The following is an 18,823-nucleotide window of genomic DNA, read 5'->3' as shown; positions in this document are numbered from 1 at the left end:
CATTTATATAGCGCCTTTATCCAAGGCGCTTTACATAGATTGTGCATTACATTCACCCATTCATACACCGATGGCAGCGGAAACCATGCAAGGCACCAACTAGCACATCGGGAGCAATTAGGGGTTCAGTGTCTTGCTCAAGGACACTTCGACAGTAACTCTGGGGGAGCCCGGGTTTGAACTGGCAACCTTGCGGTTCCCATCCAGGCACTCTACCCCTGAGCCACCGCCGCCCTACAAGCCGCCCTACAAACAGACCTACAAGCTCGTAGTGCGCCACTCGGTGGCACGCTATGAGCTTGTAGATCTGCTATTTTTCAATAGCTAAAGCATAACATAATGCTTAGTTAAAAACACCAAAAGGGGTTCCCACCCCAAGAATGGGTTAAGTTGACATTATATATTACCTTTGGGCCCAGGAGTCCAGGCTGGTCAGCAAGGACGGTAGCCAACTCCTTCAGAGCAGAGCGGAGAAACTTGCGTCTCTCTCTGTGCATGGAGCCTCTGCACATCAAACACATAGATGATGCCCAATGACACATCATTCAATTATATATTCTATCACCTTCGGGACAACATGGTAAGATGAGAGTACCACTGACAGAAGAGGAGAGAAGGCAGGTGGTTGAGCAGGGGAGGAATTAAATATTTTACCTTTACTAGTTCAATAACTGGTCATACTATATATTTTTTTTGTTTTTTGGTAGGGTCAGTAATGTCAGCCCATTGACATTGGCCAAAGAAACTGGCCCAGACAGCCAATAAGTGGAATGTTTCTCAATAGCATTTTTTCTTCCATCCCTTTTCTGGGGTGAACACACAGATATTATTAGTGTAGCGTGAAAACATCAGGGGGCGTAAAAGCATAAGGTTTAAGTGATTAAAAAGTGAAGGGATGCAGGACTAAAAGACTAATGGATGGAGGAATGAGTGGCCAATTAGAGAAAGTGGTTAAACAAGTGCAAAAGCATGCAAGATAAAAGGATAGCAGGTTGAGAAAGAGGGAAAGGCGAGAAGAGACAAAGACAAGAGAGAAGGATGTATGGATGGATAGATAGACAGATAGAGGCAGATTAAGAGATGGAGGGCAAAGAGAGATTAGGATACGTACGCATGAGACAGTGCTTGTTCCTTGCATTCTCTTATGTCGTTGATGCGTTTGTTGTATCTGAAACACACAAATTGAAGAGAGGCACTGATTGAAAACCCTGAACCCAGTGTGTGTGTGTGTGTGTGTGTGTGTGTGTGTGTGTGCGTGCGTGCGTGCGTGCGTGCGTGCGTGCGTGCGTGCTCGCTCACAAATTGTTTCCATTTTATTATTATCCTGTCTGTGTGTGAACTCCTGCAATTATAGCATTTGTCTACTACTTTTATTTCCTGAGATGGCAACACATACTGTAATGTCCAATTGTTTGTCTTATTGCTTTCTGTATGTCTTTGTCTATTCTTGTTCATGAAAAATTAATACATTTTAAGTTGAAAACAAAAGAAAACCCTAAACTCATGGCATGAAGGTGTTAAAGATTCCAATAAATTATTATTATTATACTAATAAAGACAAACAATTGTGTAATTGAGGATGTTAAGCAGAACAGTGACAATATAGAGACATTGAATATGTTATGAGTGTGTAAAAAATTCCTAAATCGGCAAAAGAGTTTTGACATAAAAATCACAAATGCTCAACATTCATAATGTAGCTTGTACACATCAAGTCACCAAATGTACATTATAAATCAGGCATAAATGTGTGTGTAGATGCTTCCTACGCACACGTGTGTGTGTGTGTGTGTGTGTGTGTGTGTGTGTGTGTGTGTGTGCGAGTGTGCACGCGCGCCTACCCTCTGATGTTAACAAACAGGTCCTCAGCTGCTTTGTGAATGTGGAAGACCTCATCTCTAAACAGGCAGAGACACGCGGAACTCTGCAGAGCCAACTTGCCAGTCTCAATAATAACATTCTGTTACATCACCTTTGGTGTCCCTATACATTTCTGTTACCTGTCGTCACCTGCTTCCTGGTCATGTGACTTCAGTAACCAATACACGACAGCTATGTCCCACAAAACTCCCTTCAAAATAAAAGCATTTGGCTCAAAGGAAAACGACTTGTTTCACAATAAGATCATAATAACAATGTCTGTTCACCCAGAATATAAAAAAGTTCAGTAGAAAACGTGTTTGGGTTCTTTACAGTTACAGACACAGAGAGGGGGGAGGGGGGGCTAGAGAAAGCAATATGAGATATTTTATGATCTTGTGATTAGCAGACAGCCAAAAGTAAAACATAAAACATAAATGTGTTTTGGCCATCCAATTATTTACCATGCACACCATCAAATATGAATACACGGTTTTCAAATAATTGCAATGCATACTATTGAAGAATAGCCTACTATAAAACTTCATGTTCAAACACTGATCAAGACAAAAATGGGAAATGATGGATGGTTATTTCACTATATAAATAGGCCTATTCCTGTGGAACCGGGAGTCAAGCAAAAGGGAATGCATCCCATGTTCTTGTCAGGGTCCCCAGTTCAAAAGTGATTAATTTGGATGGGGTCACGCCCTGACAAGGTTGAGAAACACCAGTGACCACACTACTCTATGAATTTGATGATGGCACACTCACGCACGCACGCACGCATGCACACACACACACACACACACACTCCCACACACACACACACACACACTCCCACACACACGCACACACACACACACACACACACACACACACACACACACACACACACACACACACACACACACACACACACCGGTGTAAAGCTGGGAGGCCGCATTTGAAGCCTGTCAAGGTCACACCTTGACCCTAGACCTTAGGAGTGTCTTTGAGCGACGGGAGCAGGTTCCCCAGATTCAGCTTCACCTTCTGAACAAAAGTATGTCTTGTTTGAAACAAAAGGACTTTTGGAAAGGGCCTAAAGGTGGCGCTAACCGTCAAACTACAGGGAGTGTTGTGCATTTTTTTTTTTAATCCGACAGATACCTCTCTGGACTCACTTTTTCCCGCTGAATCCGAATATATCAACGACGAGACTGTCTGACCTTGGGAAAGTGGTGAAAAAGGGCGCTAAAGTTTGTAAAAATGTCACCTTTGCATCCAAAAAGGACATATTTCCTGTGATTTTTTCCAATCAAGGGGCATGTATTCCCACTTACTTTTTCCCCCCGATTCCAACGGTGGTGGTCTTATCTCTCTACGACGTCAGGAAGTGGGTGTAAACGCCCACTTCCTGTCCCCAGCCCCCCGAAATGTTGTGGAAAACGGGACCAATTCCATTAAATCCGGCATGAAAAAGTGATTCAGAAAATGTGTTGTTTGAAAAAAAATAATAATAATTGAGCTCTAGGGGCTGAAAAAACGTGTCTCTTTTGATTTGGCGGAGAGTTAGCAGTGTCGGAGAGCTACGAAACCACTTCCATCGGATTCGGGACGCTTCAAACATTTAGAAACAGTCTTGTTTGTGAAGACAGCAATTTTTTTGAATATCTTATTGAATTTTAAAGCTGGGAGGCCGCAAATTAAAGCCTTAAATGTCAACGCTTGACCTTTGGGTCTTCCGAGTGTCTTTGAGCGTCGGGAGCGGGCTCCCTAGACTCACTTTTTCCCGCTGAATACAGCCGTGGTGGTCTCGTGTCTCTACGATGTCGGGAAGTGGGTGTACTAGCCACTTAGCCGCCAGAAATCTTCTGTAAAAAACCGAGACCATTTTCCGACTCAGAACGGCGAGGCGAACGCGCTGATATGTGTTTCCCAGCACACGGACTTACGGTTCTCTTAATTGGCTAGGGTTAGGGTTAGTTTTCAACGCGCGATAGCTCTTGAACGATACGTCCGTCAGACAAGTAATTGACGTTGGCGTTTCCAGCTTTCCGAGGCCTACGATCTGATATGTCCGCCATTGTCGTGCGACCCCCGTAGCCCCTAACCCTAACCCTAGATAACCCTAGTTTTACCTGATCGAAAGGTTTATAGGGTTACCGATGCTAAGAATGTGTTTTTGGTTGAAATGCTGAATTTAAAATTGAGTACCAGAAGCGAGCCACATATCATCGCGTTCGTCTTATCGATAGCTACGCGTGGACGCGACTAACTTTTATTTCTGACCTTTGTGGGAGGAGCTATCGCACTTTAAAGGCTACCTAGACCTATGTCCTACGTTACGTCCTACGCTGTAGAGACCTACGTCCTATGCTTCAGAGACCTACGTCCTACGTTTTAGAGACCTACGTCCTACGTTTTAGAGATCTACGTACCACGCTGTAGAGACGTACGTCCTACACTGTAGAGACGTACGTCCTACGCTTTAGAGACCTATGTCCTACGCTACGTCCTGCGTTTTAGAGATCTACGTCCTACGCTGTAGAGACGTACGTCCCACGCTGTAGAGACCTACGTCCTACGCTACGCCCTATGTTTCAGAGACCTACGTCCGTCCTACGTTACGTCCTACGCTTTAGAGACCTACGTCCTACGCTACGTCCTACGTTTTAGAGATCTACGTCCTACGCTGTAGAGACGTACGTCCTACGCTGTAGATACGTACGTCCTACGCTGTAGAGACCTACGTCCTGCGTTACCTCCCACGCTGTAGAGACCTACGTCCTACGCTGTAGAGACCTACGTCCCACGCTACGTCCTATGTTTTAGAGACCTACGTCTGTCCTACGTTACGTCCTACGCTGTAGAGACCTACGTCCTACGCTTTAGAGACCTACGTCCTACACTGTAGAGACGTACGTCCTACGCTTTAGAGACCTATGTCCTACGCTACGTCCTGCGTTTTAGAGACCTACGTCCTACGTTACGTCACACGCTGTAGAGACCTACGTCCTACGTTTTAGAGACCTACGTCCTACGTTACGTCACACGCTGTAGAGACCTACGTCCTACGTTTTAGAGACCTACGTCCTACGTTACGTCCTACGCTTTAGAGACCTACGTCTTACGTTTTAGAGACCTATGTCCTACGTTACGTCCTACGCTGTAGAGACCTACGTCTTACGTTTTAGAGACCTACGTCCTACGTTACGTCCTACGCTTTAGAGACCTACGTCTTACGTTTTAGAGACCTATGTCCTACGTTACGTCCTACGCTGTAGAGACCTACGTCCTACGCTTTAGAGACCTACGTCCTACGCTACGTCCTACGTTTTAGAGATCTACGTCCTACGCTGTAGAGACGTACGTCCTACGCTGTAGAGACGTACGTCCTACACTGTAGAGACGTACGTCCTACGCTTTAGAGACCTATGTCCTACGCTACGTCCTGCGTTTTAGAGACCTACGTCCTACGTTACGTCACACGCTGTAGAGACCTACGTCCTACGTTTTAGAGACCTACGTCCTACGTTACGTCCTATGCTTTAGAGACCTACGTCTTACGTTTTAGAGACCTATGTCCTACGTTACGTCCTACGCTGTAGAGACCTACGTCCTAAGTTTTAGAGACCTACGTCCTACGTTACGTCCTACGCTTTAGAGACCTACGTCTTACGTTTTAGAGACCTATGTCCTACGTTACGTCCTACGCTGTAGAGACCTACGTCCTACGTTTTAGAGACCTACGTCCTACGTTACGTCCTACGCTTTAGAGACCTACGTCCTACGTTTTAGAGACCTATGTCCTACGTTACGTCCTACGCTGTAGAGACCTACGTCGTACGCTGTGGAGACCTACGTCCTACGCTGTAGAGACCTACGTCCTACGCTACATCCTACGTTTTAGAAACCTACGTCCTACGTTACGTCACACGCTGTAGAGACCTACGTCCTACGTTTTAGAGACCTACGTCCTACGTTACGTCCTACGCTTTAGAGACCTACGTCTTACGTTTTAGAGACCTATGTCCTACGTTACGTCCTACGCTGTAGAGACCTACGTCCTATGCTTCAGAGACCTACGTCCTACGTTTTAGAGACCTACGTCCTACGTTTTAGAGATCTACGTACCACGCTGTAGAGACGTACGTCCTACACTGTAGAGACGTACGTCCTACGCTTTAGAGACCTACGTCCTACGTTACGTCCTACGCTGCAGAGACCTATGTCCTACGTTACGTCCTACGCTGTAGAGACCTACGTCCTACGTTTTAGAGACCTACGTCCTACGTTACGTCCTACACTTTAGAGACCTACGTCCTACGTTTTAGAGACCTATGTCCTACGTTACGTCCTACGCTGTAGAGACCTACGTCGTACGCTGTGGAGACCTACGTCCTACGCTGTAGAGACCTACGTCCTACGCTACATCCTACGTTTTAGAGACCTACGTCCTACGTTACGTCACACGCTGTAGAGACCTACGTCCTACGTTTTAGAGACCTACGTCCTACGCTTTAGAGACCTACGTCCTACGCTACGTCCTACGTTTTAGAGACCTACGTCCTACGTTACGTCACACGCTGTAGAGACCTACATTTTAGAGACCTACGTCCTACGTTACGTCCTACGCTGTAGAGACCTACGTCCTACGTTTTGGAGACCTACGTCCTACGTTACGTCCTACGCTGTAGAGACCTACGTCCTACGCTTTAGAGACCTACGTCCTATGCTACGTCCTACATTTTAGAGACCTACGTCTGTCCTACGTTACGTCCTATGCTGTAGAGACCTACGTCTTACGTTTTAGAGACCTATGTCCTACGTTACGTCCTAGGCTTTAGAGACCTACGTCTTACGTTTTAGAGACCTATGTCCTACGTTACGTCCTACGCTGTAGAGACCTACGTCCTATGCTTCAGAGACCTACGTCCTACGTTTTAGAGACCTACGTCCTACGTTACGTCCTACGCTTTAGAGACCTACGTCCTAGGTTACGTCCTAAGCTTTAGAGACCTACGTCCTACGCTGTAGAGTCCTATGTCCTATGCTTGATTGTTTGTGGGTGTGGCTTGTTTGTGGGTGTGACTTTTTTGTTTGTGGGTGTGGTTTGTTTGTGGGTGTGGCTTGATTGTTTGTGGGTGTGGCTTGATTGTTTGTGGGTGTGGCTTGTTTGTGGGTGTGGTTTGTTTGTTTGTGGGTGTGGTTTGTTTGTGGGTGTGGCTTGATTGTTTGTGGGTGTGGTTTGTTTGTTTGTGGGCGTGTCTTGATTGTGGGCGTAGCATGTTTGTTTGTGGGAGTGGCTTTTTTGTGGGTGTGGCTTGATTGTTTGTGGGCGTGACTTGTTTGTTTGTGGGAGTGGCTTTGTTGTTTGTGGGTGTGGCTTGATTGTTTGTGGGAGTGGCTTGTTTGTGGGTGTGGCTTGATTGTTTGTGGGCGTGACTTGTTTGTTTGTGGGAGTGGCTTTGTTGTTTGTGGGTGTGGCTTGATTGTTTGTGGGTGTGGCTTGATTGTTTGTGGGCGTGGCTTGTTTGTTTGTGGGCGTAGCATGTTTGTTTGTGGGAGTGGCTTGTTTGTGGGTGTGGCTTGATTGTTTGTGGGTGTGGCTTGATTGTTTGTGGGTGTGACTTGTTTGTGGGAATGGCTTTGTTGTTTGTGGGTGTGGCTTGTTTGTTTGTGGGCGGAGCATGTTTGTTTGTGGGAGTGGCTTGTTTGTGGGTGTGGCTTGATTGTTTGTGGGTGTGGCTTGATTGTTTGTGGGCGTGACTTGTTTGTTTGTGGGAGTGGCTTTGTTGTTTGTGGGTGTGGCTTGATTGTTTGTGGGTGTGGCTTGTTTGTTTGTGGGCGTAGCATGTTTGTTTGTGGGAGTGGCTTGTTTGTGGGTGTGGCTTGATTGTTTGTGGGTGTGGCTTGTTTGTTTGTGGGCGTAGCATGTTTGTTTGTGGGAGTGGCTTGTTTGTGGGTGTGGCTTGATTGTTTGTGGGTGTGGCTTGATTGTTTGTGGGTGTGACTTGTTTGTGGGAATGGCTTTGTTGTTTGTGGGTGTGGCTTGTTTGTTTGTGGGCGTAGCATGTTTGTTTGTGGGAGTGGCTTGTTTGTGGGTGTGGCTTGATTGTTTGTGGGTGTGGCTTGATTGTTTGTGGGCGTGACTTGTTTGTTTGTGGGAGTGGCTTTGTTGTTTGTGGGTGTGGCTTGATTGTTTGTGGGTGTGGCTTGTTTGTTTGTGGGCGTAGCATGTTTGTTTGTGGGAGTGGCTTGTTTGTGGGTGTGGCTTGATTGTTTGTGGGTGTGGCTTGTTTGTTTGTGGGCGTAGCATGTTTGTTTGTGGGAGTGGCTTGTTTGTGGGTGTGGCTTGAATGTTTGTGGGTGTGGCTTGATTGTTTGTGGGTGTGACTTGTTTGTGGGAGTGGCTTTGTTGTTTGTGGGTGTGGTTTGTTTGTTTGTGGGCGTGTCTTGATTGTGGGCGTAGCATGTTTGTTTGTGGGAGTGGCTTGTTTGTGGGTGTGGCTTGATTGTTTGTGGGTGTGGCTTGATTGTTTGTGGGTGTGGCTTGATTGTTTGTGGGTGTGACTTGTTTGTTTGTGGGAGTGGCTTTGTTGTTTGTGGGTGTGGCTTGATTGTTTGTGGGTGTAGCTTGATTGTTTGTGGGTGTGGCTTGTTTGTTTGTGGGCGTAGCATGTTTGTTTGTGGGAGTGGCTTGTTTGTGGGTGTGGCTTGATTGTTTGTGGGTGTGGCTTGATTGTTTGTGGGTGTGGCTTGATTGTTTGTGGGCGTGACTTGTTTGTTTGTGGGAGTGGCTTTGTTGTTTGTGGGTGTGGCTTGATTGTTTGTGGGTGTAGCTTGATTGTTTGTGGGCGTGTCTTGATTGTTTGTGGGTGTGGCTTGATTGTTTGTGGGTGTGGCTTGTTTGTTTGTGGGCGTAGCATGTTTGTTTGTGGGAGTGGCTTGTTTGTGGGTGTGACTTGTTTGTTTGTGGGAGTGGCTTGTTTGTGGGTGTGACTTGTTTGTTTGTGGGAGTGGCTTTGTTGTTTGTGGGTGTGGCTTAATTGTTTGTGGGTGTGGCTTGTTTGTTTGTGGGCGTAGCATGTTTGTTTGTGGGAGTGGCTTGTTTGTGGGTGTGGCTTGATTGTTTGTGGGTGTGGCTTGATTGTTTGTGGGTGTGACTTGTTTGTGGGAGTGGCTTTGTTGTTTGTGGGTGTGGCTTGTTTGTTTGTGGGCGTAGCATGTTTGTTTGTGGGAGTGGCTTGTTTGTGGGTGTGGCTTGTTTGTTTGTGGGCGTAGCATGTTTGTTTGTGGGAGTGGCTTGTTTGTGGGTGTGGCTTGATTGTTTGTGGGTGTGGCTTGATTGTTTGTGGGTGTGACTTGTTTGTGGGAGTGGCTTTGTTGTTTGTGGGTGTGGTTTGTTTGTTTGTGGGCGTGTCTTGATTGTGGGCGTAGCATGTTTGTTTGTGGGAGTGGCTTGTTTGTGGGTGTGGCTTGATTGTTTGTGGGTGTGGCTTGATTGTTTGTGGGTGTGACTTGTTTGTGGGAGTGGCTTTGTTGTTTGTGGGTGTGGCTTGATTGTTTGTGGGTGTAGCTTGATTGTTTGTGGGCGTGTCTTGTTTGTTTGTGGGAGTGGCTTGTTTGTGGGTGTGGCTTGATTGTTTGTGGGTGTGGCTTGATTGTTTGTGGGTGTGACTTGTTTGTTTGTGGGAGTGGCTTTGTTGTTTGTGGGTGTGGCTTGATTGTTTGTGGGTGTAGCTTGATTGTTTGTGGGTGTGGCTTGTTTGTTTGTGGGCGTAGCATGTTTGTTTGTGGGAGTGGCTTGTTTGTGGGTGTGGCTTGATTGTTTGTGGGTGTGGCTTGATTGTTTGTGGGTGTGGCTTGATTGTTTGTGGGCGTGACTTGTTTGTTTGTGGGAGTGGCTTTGTTGTTTGTGGGTGTGGCTTGATTGTTTGTGGGTGTAGCTTGATTGTTTGTGGGCGTGTCTTGATTGTTTGTGGGTGTGGCTTGATTGTTTGTGGGTGTGGCTTGTTTGTTTGTGGGCGTAGCATGTTTGTTTGTGGGAGTGGCTTGTTTGTGGGCGTGACTTGTTTGTTTGTGGGAGTGGCTTTGTTGTTTGTGGGTGTGGCTTAATTGTTTGTGGGTGTGGCTTGTTTGTTTGTGGGCGTAGCATGTTTGTTTGTGGGAGTGGCTTGTTTGTGGGTGTGGCTTGATTGTTTGTGGGTGTGGCTTGATTGTTTGTGGGTGTGACTTGTTTGTGGGAGTGGCTTTGTTGTTTGTGGGTGTGGCTTGTTTGTTTGTGGGCGTAGCATGTTTGTTTGTGGGAGTGGCTTGTTTGTGGGTGTGGCTTGTTTGTTTGTGGGCGTAGCATGTTTGTTTGTGGGAGTGGCTTGTTTGTGGGTGTGGCTTGATTGTTTGTGGGTGTGGCTTGATTGTTTGTGGGTGTGACTTGTTTGTGGGAGTGGCTTTGTTGTTTGTGGGTGTGGTTTGTTTGTTTGTGGGCGTGTCTTGATTGTGGGCGTAGCATGTTTGTTTGTGGGAGTGGCTTGTTTGTGGGTGTGGCTTGATTGTTTGTGGGTGTGGCTTGATTGTTTGTGGGTGTGACTTGTTTGTGGGTGTGACTTGTTTGTGGGAGTGGCTTTGTTGTTTGTGGGTGTGGCTTGATTGTTTGTGGGCGTGACTTGTTTGTTTGTGGGAGTGGCTTTGTTGTTTGTGGGTGTGGCTTGTTTGTTTGTGGGCGTAGCATGTTTGTTTGTGGGAGTGGCTTGTTTGTGGGTTGGCTTGATTGTTTGTGGGTGTGGCTTGATTGTTTGTGGGTGTGACTTGTTTGTGGGAGTGGCTTTGTTGTTTGTGGGTGTGGCTTGATTGTTTGTGGGTGTAGCTTGATTGTTTGTGGGCGTGTCTTGTTTGTTTGTGGGAGTGGCTTGTTTGTGGGTGTGGCTTGATTGTTTGTGGGTGTGGCTTGATTGTTTGTGGGTGTGACTTGTTTGTGGGAGTGGCTTTGTTGTTTGTGGGTGTGGCTTGATTGTTTGTGGGTGTGGCTTGATTGTTTGTGGGTGTGACTTGTTTGTGGGAGTGGCTTTGTTGTTTGTGGGTGTGGCTTGATTGTTTGTGGGTGTAGCTTGATTGTTTGTGGGCGTGTCTTGTTTGTTTGTGGGAGTGGCTTTATTGTTTGTGGGTGTGGCTTGTTTGTTTGTGGGCGTGTCTTGATTGTGGGTGTGGCTTGTTTGTTTGTGGGCGTGGACGCCCACAAACAAACAAACCACACCCACAAACAAACAAGCCACACCCACCCACAAACAAACAAGCCACACCCACAAACAATCAAGCCACACCCACAAACAATCAAGCCACACCCACAAACAAACAAGCCACTGCCACAAACAAGTCACACCCACAAACAATCAAGCCACACCCACAAACAACAAAGCCACACCCACAAACAAGTCACACCCACAAACAATCAAGCCACACCCACAAACAATCAAGCCACACCCACAAACAACAAAGCCACTCCCACAAACAAGTCACACCCACAAACAATCAAGCCACACCCACAAACAATCAAGACACGCCCACAAACAATCAAGCTACACCCACAAACAATCAAGCCACACCCACAAACAATCAAGCCACACCCACAAACAATCAAGACACGCCCACAAACAATCAAGCTACACCCACAAACAATCAAGCCACACCCACAAACAATCAAGCCACACCCACAAACAACAAAGCCACTCCCACAAACAAACAAGTCACGCCCACAAACAATCAAGCCACACCCACAAACAATCAAGCCACACCCACAAACAAGCCACTCCCACAAACAAACATGCTACGCCCACAAACAAGCCACTCCCACAAACAAACATGCCACACCCACAAACAAGCCACTCCCACAAACAAACATGCTACGCCCACAAACAAACAAGCCACACCCACAATCAAGACACGCCCACAAACAATCAAGACACGCCCACAAACAATCAAGCCACACCCACAAACAACAAAGCCACTCCCACAAACAAACAAGTCACGCCCACAAACAATCAAGCCACACCCACAAACAACAAAGCCACTCCCACAAACAAGTCACACCCACAAACAATCAAGCCACACCCACAAACAATCAAGCCACACCCACAAACAATAAAGCCACTCCCACAAACAAACAAGACACGCCCACAAACAATCAAGCCACACCCACAAACAACAAAGCCACTCCCACAAACAAGTCACACCCACAAACAATCAAGCCACACCCACAAACAATCAAGCCACACCCACAAACAAGCCACTCCCACAAACAAACATGCTACGCCCACAAACAAACAAGCCACACCCACAATCAAGACACGCCCACAAACAATCAAGACACGCCCACAAACAATCAAGCTACACCCACAAACAAGCAAGCCACACCCACAAACAACAAAGCCACTCCCACAAACAAGTCACACCCACAAACAATCAAGCCACACCCACAAACAATCAAGCCAACCCACAAACAAGCCACTCCCACAAAGAAACATGCTACGCCCACAAACAAACAAGCCACACCCACAAACAATTAAGCCACACCCACAAACAACAAAGCCACTCCCATAAACAAACAAGTCACGCCCACAAACAATCAAGCCACTCCCACAAACAAGTCACACCCACAAACAATCAAGCCACACCCACAAACAATCAAGCCACACCCACAAACAAGCCACTCCCACAAACAAACATGCTACGCCCACAAACAAACAAGCCACACCCACAAACAATAAAGCCACTCCCACAAACAATCAAGACACGCCCACAAACAAACAAGCCACACCCACAAACAATCAAGCCACTCCCACAAACAATAAAGCCACACCCACAAACAGACAACCAACACCCACAAACAAGCCACTCCCACAAACAAACATGCTACGCCCACAAACAAACAAGCCACACCCACAATCAAGACACGCCCACAAACAAACAAGCCACACCCACAAACAATAAAGCCACTCCCACAAACAACAAAGCCACTCCCACAAACAAGTCACACCCACAAACAATCAAGCCACACCCACAAACAATCAAGCCACACCCACAAACAATAAAGCCACTCCCACAAACAAACAAGACACGCCCACAAACAATCAAGCCACACCCACAAACAACAAAGCCACTCCCACAAACAAGTCACACCCACAAACAATCAAGCCACACCCACAAACAATCAAGACACGCCCACAAACAATCAAGCTACACCCACAAACAAACAAGCCACACCCACAAACAATCAAGCCACACCCACAAACAACAAAGCCACTCCCACAAACAAACAAGTCACGCCCACAAACAATCAAGCCACACCCACAAACAACAAAGCCACTCCCACAAACAAGTCACACCCACAAACAATCAAGCCACACCCACAAACAATCAAGCCACACCCACAAACAAGCCACTCCCACAAACAAACATGCTACGCCCACAAACAAACAAGCCACACCCACAAACAATAAAGCCACTCCCACAAACAATCAAGACACGCCCACAAACAAACAAGCCACACCCACAAACAATCAAGCCACTCCCACAAACAATAAAGCCACACCCACAAACAGACAAGCCACACCCACAAACAAGCCACTCCCACAAACAAACATGCTACGCCCACAAACAAACAAGCCACACCCACAATCAAGACACGCCCACAAACAAACAAGCCACACCCACAAACAATAAAGCCACTCCCACAAACAACAAAGCCACTCCCACAAACAAGTCACACCCACAAACAATCAAGCCACACCCACAAACAATCAAGCCACACCCACAAACAATAAAGCCACTCCCACAAACAAACAAGACACGCCCACAAACAATCAAGCCACACCCACAAACAACAAAGCCACTCCCACAAACAAGTCACACCCACAAACAATCAAGCCACACCCACAAACAATCAAGACACGTCCACAAACAATCAAGCTACACCCACAAACAAACAAGCCACACCCACAAACAATCAAGCCACACCCACAAACAACAAAGCCACTCCCACAAACAAACAAGTCACGCCCACAAACAATCAAGCCACACCCACAAACAACAAAGCCACTCCCACAAACAAGTCACACCCACAAACAATCAAGCCACACCCACAAACAATCAAGCCACACCCACAAACAAGCCACTCCCACAAACAAACATGCTACGCCCACAAACAAACAAGCCACACCCACAAACAAATAAGCCACTCCCACAAACAATCAAGACACGCCCACAAACAAACAAGCCACACCCACAAACAATCAAGCCACTCCCACAAACAATAAAGCCACACCCACAAACAGACAAGCCACACCCACAAACAAGCCACTCCCACAAACAAACATGCTACGCCCACAAACAAACAAGCCACACCCACAATCAAGACACGCCCACAAACAAACAAGCCACACCCACAAACAATAAAGCCACTCCCACAAACAACAAAGCCACTCCCACAAACAAGTCACACCCACAAACAATCAAGCCACACCCACAAACAATCAAGCCACACCCACAAACAATAAAGCCACTCCCACAAACAAACAAGACACGCCCACAAACAATCAAGCCACACCCACAAACAACAAAGCCACTCCCACAAACAAGTCACACCCACAAACAATCAAGCCACACCCATAAACAATCAAGACACGCCCACAAACAATCAAGCTACACCCACAAACAAACAAGCCACACCCACAAACAATCAAGCCACACCCACAAACAACAAAGCCACTCCCACAAACAAACAAGTCACGCCCACAAACAATCAAGCCACACCCACAAACAATCAAGCCACACCCACAAACAAGCCACTCCCACAAACAAACATGCTACGCCCACAAACAAGCCACTCCCACAAACAAACATGCCACACCCACAAACAAGCCACTCCCACAAACAAACATGCTACGCCCACAAACAAACAAGCCACACCCACAATCAAGACACGCCCACAAACAATCAAGACACGCCCACAAACAATCAAGCCACACCCACAAACAACAAAGCCACTCCCACAAACAAACAAGTCACGCCCACAAACAATCAAGCCACACCCACAAACAACAAAGCCACTCCCACAAACAAGTCACACCCACAAACAATCAAGCCACACCCACAAACAATCAAGCCACACCCACAAACAAGCCACTCCCACAAACAAACATGCTACGCCCACAAACAAGCCACTCCCACAAACAAACATGCCACACCCACAAACAAGCCACTCCCACAAACAAACATGCTACGCCCACAAACAAACAAGCCACACCCACAATCAAGACACGCCCACAAACAATCAAGACACGCCCACAAACAATCAAGCCACACCCACAAACAACAAAGCCACTCCCACAAACAAACAAGTCACGCCCACAAACAATCAAGCCACACCCACAAACAACAAAGCCACTCCCACAAACAAGTCACACCCACAAACAATCAAGCCACACCCACAAACAATCAAGCCACACCCACAAACAATAAAGCCACTAACACAAACAAACAAGACACGCCCACAAACAATCAAGCCACACCCACAAACAACAAAGCCACTCCCACAAACAAGTCACACCCACAAACAATCAAGCCACACCCACAAACAATCAAGCCACACCCACAAACAATCAAGACACGCCCACAAACAATCAAGCTACACCCACAAACAATCAAGCCACACCCACAAACAATCAAGCCACACCCACAAACAATCAAGACACGCCCACAAACAATCAAGCTACACCCACAAACAAACAAGCCACACCCACAAACAATCAAGCCACACCCACAAACAATCAAGACATGCCCACAAACAAACAAGACACGCCCACAAACAATCAAGCCACACCCACAAACAACAAAGCCACTCCCACAAACAAGTCACACCCACAAACAATCAAGCCACACCCACAAACAATCAAGACACGCCCACAAACAATCAAGCTACACCCACAAACAAACAAGCCACACCCACAAACAATCAAGCCACACCCACAAACAACAAAGCCACTCCCACAAACAAACAAGTCACGCCCACAAACAATCAAGCCACACCCACAAACAACAAAGCCACTCCCACAAACAAGTCACACCCACAAACAATCAAGCCACACCCACAAACAATCAAGCCACACCCACAAACAATAAAGCCACTCCCACAAACAAACAAGACACGCCCACAAACAATCAAGCCACACCCACAAACAACAAAGCCACTCCCACAAACAAGTCACACCCACAAACAATCAAGCCACACCCACAAACAATCAAGCCACACCCACAAACAATCAAGACACGCCCACAAACAATCAAGCTAAACCCACAAACAATCAAGCCACACCCACAAACAATCAAGCCACACCCACAAACAATCAAGACACGCCCACAAACAATTAAGCTACACCCACAAACAATCAAGCCACACCCACAAACAACAAAGCCACTCCCACAAACAAGTCACACCCACAAACAATCAAGCCACACCCACAAACAATCAAGCCACACCCACAAACAATAAAGCCACTCCCACAAACAACAAAGCCACTCCCACAAACAAGTCACACCCACAAACAATCAAGCCACACCCACAAACAATCAAGCCACACCCACAAACAATAAAGCCACTCCCACAAACAAACAAGACACGCCCACAAACAATCAAGCCACACCCACAAACAACAAAGCCACTCCCACAAACAAGTCACACCCACAAACAATCAAGCCACACCCACAAACAATCAAGACACGCCCACAAACAATCAAGCTACACCCACAAACAAACAAGCCACACCCACAAACAATCAAGCCACACCCACAAACAACAAAGCCACTCCCACAAACAAACAAGTCACGCCCACAAACAATCAAGCCACACCCACAAACAACAAAGCCACTCCCACAAACAAGTCACACCCACAAACAATCAAGCCACACCCACAAACAATCAAGCCACACCCACAAACAAGCCACTCCAACAAACAAACATGCCACACCCAAAAAAACAAATAAGCCACTCCCACAAACAATCAAGACACGCCCACAAACAAACAAGCCACACCCACAAACAATCAAGCCACTCCCACAAACAATAAAGCCACACCCACAAACAGACAAGCCACACCCACAAACAAGCCACTCCCACAAACAAACATGCTACGCCCACAAACAAACAAGCCACACCCACAATCAAGACACGCCCACAAACAAACAAGCCACACCCACAAACAATAAAGCCACTCCCACAAACAAACAAGACACGCCCACAAACAATCAAGCCACACCCACAAACAACAAAGCCACTCCCACAAACAAGTCACACCCACAAACAATCAAGCCACACCCACAAACAATCAAGACACGCCCACAAACAATCAAGCTACACCCACAAACAAACAAGCCACACCCACAAACAATCAAGCCACACCCACAAACAACAAAGCCACTCCCACAAACAAACAAGTCACGCCCACAAACAATCAAGCCACACCCACAAACAACAAAGCCACTCCCACAAACAAGTCACACCCACAAACAATCAAGCCACACCCACAAACAATCAAGCCACACCCACAAACAAGCCACTCCCACAAACAAACAAGCCACACCCACAAACAAATAAGCCACTCCCACAAACAATCAAGACACGCCCACAAACAAACAAGCCACACCCACAAACAATCAAGCCACTCCCACAAACAATAAAGCCACACCCACAAACAGACAAGCCACACCCACAAACAAGCCACTCCCACAAACAAACATGCTACGCCCACAAACAAACAAGCCACACCCACAATCAAGACACGCCCACAAACAAACAAGCCACACCCACAAACAATAAAGCCACTCCCACAAACAACAAAGCCACTCCCACAAACAAGTCACACCCACAAACAATCAAGCCACACCCACAAACAATCAAGCCACACCCACAAACAATAAAGCCACTCCCACAAACAAACAAGACACGCCCACAAACAATCAAGCCACACCCACAAACAACAAAGCCACTCCCACAAACAAGTCACACCCACAAACAATCAAGCCACACCCATAAACAATCAAGACACGCCCACAAACAATCAAGCTACACCCACAAACAAACAAGCCACACCCACAAACAATCAAGCCACACCCACAAACAACAAAGCCACTCCCACAAACAAACAAGTCACGCCCACAAACAATCAAGCCACACCCACAAACAATCAAGCCACACCCACAAACAAGCCACTCCCACAAACAAACATGCTACGCCCACAAACAAGCCACTCCCACAAACAAACATGCCACACCCACAAACAAGCCACTCCCACAAACAAACATGCTACGCCCACAAACAAACAAGCCACACCCACAATCAAGACACGCCCACAAACAATCAAGACACGCCCACAAACAATCAAGCCACACCCACAAACAACAAAGCCACTCCCACAAACAAACAAGTCACGCCCACAAACAATCAAGCCACACCCACAAACAACAAAGCCACTCCCACAAACAAGTCACACCCACAAACAATCAAGCCACACCCACAAACAATCAAGCCACACCCACAAACAATAAAGCCACTCCCACAAACAAACAAGACACGCCCACAAACAATCAAGCCACACCCACAAACAACAAAGCCACTCCCACAAACAAGTCACACCCACAAACAATCAAGCCACACCCACAAACAATCAAGCCACACCCACAAACAAGCCACTCCCACAAACAAACATGCTACGCCCACAAACAAACAAGCCACACCCACAATCAAGACACGCCCACAAACAATCAAGACACGCCCACAAACAATCAAGCTACACCCACAAACAAGCAAGCCACACCCACAAACAACAAAGCCACTCCCACAAACAAGTCACACCCACAAACAATCAAGCCACACCCACAAACAATCAAGCCAACCCACAAACAAGCCACTCCCACAAAGAAACATGCT

This window comes from Protomyctophum bolini (genome assembly GCF_963924005.1).
Source record: "Protomyctophum bolini genome assembly, chromosome: 12".
NCBI classification, from domain to species: Eukaryota; Metazoa; Chordata; class Actinopteri; order Myctophiformes; family Myctophidae; genus Protomyctophum; species Protomyctophum bolini.
The sequence above is the reverse complement of the archived record's forward strand: the minus strand, read 5'-3'. Positions refer to the sequence as shown.